Here is a 9,396-nt window from a genome sequence, read left to right on the forward strand (position 1 = left end):
AGAAAGGGACAGAAACAACCACAGCTTCAAGAACAGGAAGGAACCATCAAACATAACAAGAAATTTCAAAGAGGAGTAAACTATATAACCCATAACAGGATAAGAACATGACAAAGATAAACAAATACATGTCAGTTATAAGCATCAATGTAAGTGGCCTGAATTCACCAATCAAAAGAAACAGACTGGTAGATTGGATCAAGAAACAAAACCCAACACTATTCCATATACAAGAAACACATTTAACTCAAAAGGGAATTCACAGACTGAAAATCAAAGAATGGAAAACAATACTCCATGTCACAGGAACCCAGAAAACAGCAGGGGTAGTTATTCTGGTTGCTGACAATAGCAATTACAAACCAAAAGTGATTCAAAGAGATAAAGGTTACTACATACTTGTTAGGGGAAAACAGCAGAAGGAAGAGATAACAATCACAAATATACATGCACCTAATGTAGAAACACACACCTACATAAGAAAAGTTTTAACAAACATGAAAACTCAAATGAGCAATAAGAAAAATTTTCCCGTCACTTTTCACTTGTTCCTGGGAGAAATGCCCAGCACCCAAAATTGAGGAAGAAAAGGTTTATTTAGCTCACATTTAGGGGAGGTTCCAAGCCATACTCCGCTGGCTCCAAGGCAGAGGGCAGTAGATCATGATGCAGAAAACAGAAAAACTGCAAGAGCAAGTAGAGAGGAGCAGTGGCAGGGTGGTGGCAGACAGCAAGCCTCTCTCCCTTATATTGCATTCAGGCTATCCTTGGGTGTAGCACTCCCACTCATAGTCCCATAATTGGATTATGAATTAATCACAAACTCTAAAAGTGCACCCAAATGACTGCATGAGGCTTTGAAGGGACAATTAGACACAAACTATAATATTCTGCCCCTGACCTCCCAAAGACTCATGTATACATCCCTTTATGCAAAAGGCATTTTAGTCCATTTCTAAGAGTTGCCAAAATTCTAAGAGTTTTAGCATTGCTGAAAATTCCAAGGCCCATGTCTCTTCTGAGATGTAAGGGAAACTCTTAACTGTAGGCCTCTGTACACATGAAAAGTTAAACACTTCCAACATTCAATGGCACAAGAAAAACATTACCGAGTTGCTTCAGCATGTAGAAGTGGCTACTGCATGTATTGTCACAGCAATCAGCCAAGATGCTGGAGGAGACCCAGACCCAGGACCAGTCTATGGAGGAGGAGGAGATGGAGACCTTTACCTTCCAGGCAAAAATCACAGTTGATGTCCCTGATCATCAACACATTTTACTCAAACAAGGAAATTTTTCTGAGGGAGTTGATTACCAATTCATCCAATGCTTTGGACAAAATCAGGTATGAAAGCCTCACAGATCCCAGTAAATCTGACTCCAGAAAGTAGCTACACATTAACCTCATTCCAAACAAGCAAGATCATACCCTCACCATCGTGGATACTTGGATTGGAATGACCAAGGCTGACCTGATCAATAACCTCAGCACCATAACCAAGTCAGTCACCAAGACCTTCATGAAGGCTTTGCAGGCAAGAGCTGACATCTCCATGATTGGCCAATTCAGGTGGGTTTCTACTCTGCCTACCTGGTTGCTGAGAAAGTGACTGTGATCACCAAGCATAATGATGATAAGCAGTACACCTGGGAGTCCTCAGCATGAGAGTCCTTCACTGTGAGGACAGATATGGATGAACCTATGGGCCAAGGAACAAAGGTTATCTTACATCTGAAAGAAGACCAGACTGAGTACTTGGAAGAAAGAAGATGAAGAAAAGAGATTTTGAAGAAGCCTTCACAGTTCATTGGTCATCCCATTACTCTTTTTGTGGAGAAGCGAGATAAAGAAGTGAGTGATGGTGAGGCTGAAGAAAAGGAGGACAAAGAGAAAGAAAAGGAGTCTGATGACAAGCCTGAAATAGAAGATGTTGGTTCTGATGAAGTAGAGGAAGAAAAGAAGGATGCTGACAAAAGAAAAAAATTAAGTATATCGACCAAGATGAACTGAACAAAACAAAGCCCATCTAGATCAGAAACCCTGATGATATTACTCCTCATTAGAGGAGTACAGGGAGTCCTACAAGAGTCTGACCAATGACTGGGAGGATCACCTGGCAGTGAAGCATTTTTCCATGGAAGGACAGTTGAAATTCATTGCTCTTCTTTTTGTCCCACAATGAGCTACTTTTGACCTACTTGAAAGCAGAAAGAAGAAGAGCATCAAGTTGTATGTCCGCAGAGTTTTCATCATGGATAACTGGGAGGAGCTGATCCTCGAGTACCTAAATTACATCAGAGGGGTGGTGGACTCTGAGAATCTCCCTCTAAATATTTCTCAGGAAATATTACAAAAGAACAAAATTTAGAAAGTCATCAGAAAGAATTTGGTAAAGGAGTGCTTAGAATTGTTCACTAAACTGGCAGAGGATAAAGAGAACTACAAGAAGTTCTATGAGCAGTTTTTTAAGAACATAAAGCTTGGGATACATGAAGACTCAAAATCAGAAGAAGCTTTCAGCAGTGTTACACTACTACACATCTGCTTCTAGAGGTAAGATGCTTTCTCTCAAGAACTATTGCACCAGGATGAAGGAGAAGAAGAAGCACGTCTATTACATCACAGGTGAAAACAAGGACCGGTAGCTAACTTGGCCTTTGTGGAATGGCTCCAGAAGCACAGTTTAGAAGTGATCTACATGATTAGGCCCATCAATGAGTACTGTGTCCAGAAGCTGAAGGAATTTGAGGAGAAAACTTTAGTATGTTACCAAAGAGGGCTTGGAACTTCCAGAAGATGAAGAGGGGCAAAAAAAAAAGAGGAAGAGAAAAAGACAAAGTTTGAAAACCTGTGTGAGATCATGAAAGACATCTTGGAGAAAAAGGTTGAAAAGGTGATTCTGTCAAACCAAGTAGTGATGTCCCCATACTGTATTGTCACAAGCACATATGGCTGGACAGCAAACATGGAAAGAATCATGAAAGCCCAAGGCCTAAGAGACAACTCCATGATGGGTTACATGACAGACAAGAAACACCTGAAGATAAACCCTGATCACTCCATTATCGAGACCTTGAGGCAAAAGACTGAGGCCAATAAGAACAAGTCTGTGAAAAAGATCTGGTCATCTTGCTGTATGAAACTGCACTGCTATCCTCTGGCTTCAGCCTGGAAGATCCACAGACACAGGTGAACAGGATTTACAGGATGATCAAGCTGGGTCTAGATACTGATAAGAATGACCACACCACCAAGGACACCACTGCTGCTGACAGTGAGGAGATGCCACACCTTGAAGGAGATGATGACATATCGCTCATGGAAGAAGTCAACTGAGCTAGGCCTGAAGAAACACTAATTCATGGAAAGTGATTTAACCTTCATTCCCTCTGGTAATATATATTTTCAATGATTTTTTTGTTAAGTCTGTATGGCATGATAACTGCTTTTAAGGAGAAGATAAGATTTCTTTCTACTTTTAAGTAATGCTGTGATATTTTAGGCACTAAAGCAGACCTAGCAGTGCTTTCTCTACTTTCACCTTGGTTTAAACAGGTTGGGATGTTTGTAGTAAGATGTAACTTAATTGTCAACTTTGTGAGGTCTGAAGTGCTCAGTTACCAAGCCAGCTTCCTTAGTAGAGTAAATCTTGTGTCTCTGAAGTGTTGAGATTCCCCGATGTTTAAAGGAATATTTGTTAGGATAGCTTGAGTTTACTTATACAATGTTTTTTTAAACTTTGCCCAATAGTTTCAAATCCACAGGTCCTAGGCTATTAAAAGTACATTGTACTGAGCACATGGGAGAGCTTCCAGTTTCCCTGTGCCCACAGGACCCCTGCAGACCAAAACTCAGGTACCCACATGAGTGAGAACCTCTACCGCTATATCTGGACTACTGAAACCCTCTGGAGCCCCTGCTCCCAAGCCCACCAAGTGAGTGAGAACATCTCCAATTCTCTCATGACCCCCAGATCCAGCCCAGCCCAGGCCTGGCAAACTTCTGGGACAGCTTTCAGCTTCGCTGCACCCGCAGGACCCCTCCAGACCAAAACACAGGCACCCACATGAGTGAGACCCTAGACCATGCCATTGGTAACCCTGAAAACCTCTGGAGCCTCTGCTCACAAGCCTCTCCACTGACTGACAACTTCTTCTTCTTTTTTTTATTTTTTTTATTTTTTTAATTTTTTTATTTTTTTGGCAGAACAATGGATTGAATTCAGGCCCTTATTCTTGCCAGGGAAGCACTTATTCCACTGAGGAACCTCCTTGGGCCCTAGTGAGAATTTCAGCGACTCTAGCTCTAGACCCTCAGACCCAGCCCAACAGAGGCCCAGCAAACCTGTGGGAGAGCTTTTACACTCCCCTGTGCTCCCTGGGCCAGGGGCAAAACAGAGGGGCACCACAGATTCACTGTTGTGCCAGAGGGGCAAAACAGGTTCACTTCCAAGGGGTGCAGGAGGAAGGAGATGAACACAACAGCTAGACCCAGGCCAGGCATAACAGGATAAACTCAAATTTAACACATCTGCACCTGAATTTCAGTAGGTGCTAGGGTTAAAACTGCACCAAAGTTCTACACCAAAGGTCAGAAGTCGGTGCTATACAAAATGACAAAAACAATGACCAAAATGCAACGTCAAGCCTCAATCCCACCCTTAACAGGTGCAGAAGACACTAGCTTAGCTGAAATGAATGAATTAACAGTGTCAGAAGTAAAGAAACAACAGCAGAACTTTATAGAGGAAATCAAAGCAGAATTAACTCCTGAAATGAAAAAAGAAATCTCTGAATTCATACAATCTGAAGTAAACAATCTAATACAGAAACATATGGGAAAAACCCAGTGCCCACCCAGAACAAGTGCAGAAGACATTAGCTCAGCTGAAATGTATGAATAACATCACAACAAAAGAAACAACAGCAGAAAAGAACAGAGGAACTCAGAGCAGAATTAATTTCATAAATAAAAAAAGAAATCTTTGAATTCATACCATCTGAAGTAAAGAATCAAATACAGAAATATTTGGGGGAGACCCAATCTGAAAAAAACTCTGCAGTAAAACAATTAATGACTGCTTATAAAGAAGACATTGATAAAAAATACAGTAGATTAGAAATAATATGGAATACTTGAATGAGCAATAGAGGAAGGAAATAGATAGCATAAAGAAGAGTCAAAGAGATAGGAACTTAAAATCTCAATCACAAGCCTAAAAAGATTTTCAGTGAAAGTGAACACAGAGATTCAGATCTTGAACATGCTGGTGCAGCTAGTGAAAAGGTAAGAAAGGATATCTTTAAAAAAAACTAGGATGCAGGAAAAAATAATCCATCACCTGCAAGACAATGCAAACAAGAACGATGTGAGACTAATAGGCAACAATGAGAAAGGAGTCAATACAAATGATATGAAAAGAATATGGGCAGAAATAATACCAGAAAACTTCTCAAATAAGAGGAAAAAATCTGACTTTCAGATAACCAAAGCATACAGAATGTCAAATAACTTCAACCCAATTAAAAACACACCGAGATATATAATAGTCAAGATCCCATAAATCCAGAACAAGAATAAAATACTGAAAGCTGACAGAGAAAAGAAGCAAATCACAGTCAAAGGAAAACCCATTGGAATTACGTCCTACTTCTCTTCACAAACCATGAAGGCAAGAAGAGCATGGAGCAGAGCACTTCAAGTCCTCTGTGAAAACAAATTCCAGCCCAGAATACTATAAGCTGCAAAACTCTCTTTCAACAGACTACTGAAACATGTTCTACAGAGGGATCAAATGATCAGAGCTCCAGGAATGAGAGCATAAGGAATCCACTAAATAGGGCAAACAATTAAACACAGGACAACAAGGACTAAATAATAGCAAATAAATAACATGACAATGATAAGTAGACACATCTCAATTATAACCATCAATGTGCATGGGCTCAATTCACCATTAACACAAATAGACTGGCACAGTGGATTAGGAAACAAAATCCAACAATATGCTCTATACAAGAAACACACTTAACTCCAAAAGATATTCATTGGCTGAAAGTCAAAGGATGGAAAAAAATACTGCATGCCCAGCAGAAAAAAAGCAAGGATAGCAATCCTGTTTTCAAACAGTGTCAACATCAAACCAAGAATGATCACGCAAAATAAAGAAGGCTGCTATACACTAGTTTGGGGAAAAATTCAAGAGGAAGAGGTAACACTCATAAATATCCATGCACCAAACACAGGAGCACCTGACTATATAGGACAAATCTTAATGGACATAAAAAATCTAATATCCAAGACCACAATCTTAACAGGAGACCTAAACAACCCTTATCTCAAAAAGATAGGTCAACCAGACAAAAAAATTAGCAAAAAAGTAGCAGAACTAAACCAGAGCTTGAAACAAATGGACTTGGTGGACATATACAGAGTGTTCCACCCAAACACAGCTGAATACACATTCTTTTCAGCTGCAAATGGGTCATTTTCTAAAATAGACCACATATGAGTCCATACGTCATGCTTAAGTATATGCAAGAAAACAGAAATTATCCAATGCATATTATCTGACCACAGTGCAATGAAACTGGAAAAAAACGACAAAAGAAACCAGAAAAAAAATCCTGAATACATGGAAATTAAACAACACCCTACTCAGCAATCAATGGGTCATGGATGAAATGAAACAAAAAAATTAACAATATCTACGATTCAATAAAATTCAAACTTAACAGACCTATAATATTCAAATAATGGAACTAAACAAAAACGGGGATACAAGCAAGGGAAGGAGCTGACGTGGGGAGTTCCAGGCGGTGGGTGATGGCAGCGACCCGGGCCTGGACCTGCCCCAGCACGGAAGTGTCCTGGGGGCCGTGGGAAGCCGGAGACCGAGGTGGCATCCCGGCCTGCATGGGGCAAGATGTTGAACATGTGGAAGGTGTGGGAGTTAGTGGACAAAGCCACCAATGTGGTTATGAATTATTCAGAGATTGAGTCTAAGTTTCGAGAAGCAACGAATGATGATCCTTGGGGACCTTCTGGGCAACTCATGGGAGAGATTGTGAAGGCTACATTTATGTATGAACAATTCCCAGAACTTATGAACATGCTGTGGTCCCAAATGTTAAAAGATAATAAAAAGAATTGGAGAAGAGTTTATAAGTCTTTGCTGCTCCTAGCTTACCTTATAAGAAATGGATCAGAGCGTGTTGTTACAAGTGCCAGAGAACACATTTATGATTTGCGATCCCTGAAAAATTACCACTTTGTAGATGAACACGGCAAGGATAAAGGTATAAATATTCACCAAAAGGTGAAGGAATTGGTTGAATTTGCTCAGGGTGATGACAGGCTTTGTGAAGAGAGGAAAAAAGCAAAGAAAAACAAAGAAACAATGTTGGAGTTTCCTCTGACATTGTTGGAGGCTTCAGATACAGTGAAAGATATGATCCTGAGCCCAAATCAAAATGGGATGAGGAGTGGGATAAAAACAAGAGTGCTTTCCCATTCAGTGATAAATTAGGTGAACTGAGTGATAAAATTGAAAGCACAATTGATGACACCATCAGCAAGTTCCAGAGGAAAGATAGAGAAGACTCTCCAGAAAGATGCAGTGACAGCGATGAGGAAAAGAAAGCAAGAAGAGGCAGGTCTCCCAAAAGTGAATTCAAAGATGAAGAAGAACAGGGGGCTGGTGAGATGGCTCAGTGGTCTAAAGCACCTACTTAGAACAAGCTTAGCAAAGCACAGGGATCACGGTTCAATCCCCAGCACCACATGCCAACCAGCCCCGCCCCCTGGTGGGCTGAGCTGGACACACACACACACACACACACACACACACATAAATAAATAAATAATAAATAAAATTCAAAGATGAAAAAGAAACTGTGACGACAAAGCACATCCATATCACACCGGCCACAGAGGCCACCACAACTAGACATAAGCGCACAGCAAATCCTTCCAAAACCATTGATCTTGGAGTGGCAGTGCATTACACAGGGGACAAAGCAAGTCCAGATCAGAATGCTTTAATCCACACACCTCAGTCTTCAGTTAAGACTTCAGTGCCTAGCAGCAAGTCATCTCGTGACTTTGTTGATCTGTTTGATGCCACCAGACCATCAACAGCAGGAGGATCAGCTGATTTATTTGGGGGATTTGCTGACTTTGGCTCAGCTGCTGCATCAGGCAGTTTCCCTTCCCAAGCAACAAGTGGGAATGGAGACTTTGGTGACTGGAGTGCCTTCAACCAAGTCCCATGTGCCTCCGCAGCTTCCAGTGGTGAGCTCTTTGGCAGTGCCTCCCAGCCAGCAGTAGAACTTGTCAGCAGCTCACAGCCAGCATTAGGACCACCTCCAGCTGCCTCGGGTTCTTCAGACCTGTTTGATCTCATGGGCTCAGCCAAAGCAACCATGACATCTTCCCAGAGTATGAATTTCTCTTTGATGAGCACTAACAACGTAGGACTTGGTTTGCCCATGTCAAGGTCGCAGAATACAGATATGCTCCAGAAATCAGTCAGCAAAACCCTGCCTTCTACTTGGTCTGACCCCAGTGTAAACATCAGCCTAGACAACTTGCTATCTGGTATGCAGCCATCCAAACCCCAGCAGCCATCGGTCAATACCATGATTCAGCAGCAAAATATGCAACAGCCTCTGAATGTGATGACTCAAAGTTTTGGAGCCGTGAAACTCAGTTCTCCATCAAATATACTTCCTGTCCAGCCACAAACTAACCCTTTGCTGGGGGAACCCACGCCTATGAGTATGCCCAGTGTGATGACTGGCACCATGGGAATGGGCCCCTCTTGGGAACGCTCCACTGATGAACCAGAGCATGATGGGCATGAATATGAACAGGGGGATGTCAGGTGCTGGGATGGGCTTGACAGGCCCGGTGGGCATGGGCGTGCCCACCATGACCATGACTTCCAGAACTGTGCAACCCAAGCAAGATGCCTTTGCAAATTTCGCCAACTTTAGCAAATAGGAGACTGAAAAGAAACAGATTAGACCCAGTCCTAGCCCAGGTCCCGTGAGTGTGTGGAGAGCTTCCTGCTACCCTGCGCCGGCGGGACCATTCAGAGCCCAGGCGCAGCGTGGGCCGGACCCTCTCCCGCCCCCTCGGGCCGCCCCCCACCCCTCCCGCCAAGAAGGAATTTCTGCCCACTTCCAGGAACCCACAGACCCAGTCCTAGCCCAGGTCCGGTGAGTGTGTGGAGAGCTTCCTGCTACACTGCGCCAGTGGGACCAGTCCCAGCCCAGGCGCAGAATGGGCCGGACCCTCTCCCGCCACCTCGGGCCGCCCCCCACCCCTCCCACAGAGTAGGAATTTCTGCCGACTTCCGGGAACCCCCAGACCCAGTCCTAGCCCAGGTCCGG

General features: G+C 42.7%; 2 pseudogenes; both read left to right on the forward strand.

The window, feature by feature from the left end:
* Positions 1 to 1,168: 1,168 nt before the first annotated feature.
* LOC101572147 lies at positions 1,169 to 3,337 on the forward strand (annotated as a pseudogene).
* A 3,503-nt stretch (positions 3,338 to 6,840) lies between these two features.
* Positions 6,841 to 9,004, forward strand: LOC101572541 (annotated as a pseudogene).
* Positions 9,005 to 9,396: the final 392 nt, after the last annotated feature.

The sequence above is a fragment of the Octodon degus genome, unplaced genomic scaffold (assembly GCF_000260255.1).
Source record: "Octodon degus isolate 3935 unplaced genomic scaffold, OctDeg1.0 scaffold00335, whole genome shotgun sequence".
In the NCBI taxonomy this organism is placed as follows: domain Eukaryota; kingdom Metazoa; phylum Chordata; class Mammalia; order Rodentia; family Octodontidae; genus Octodon; species Octodon degus.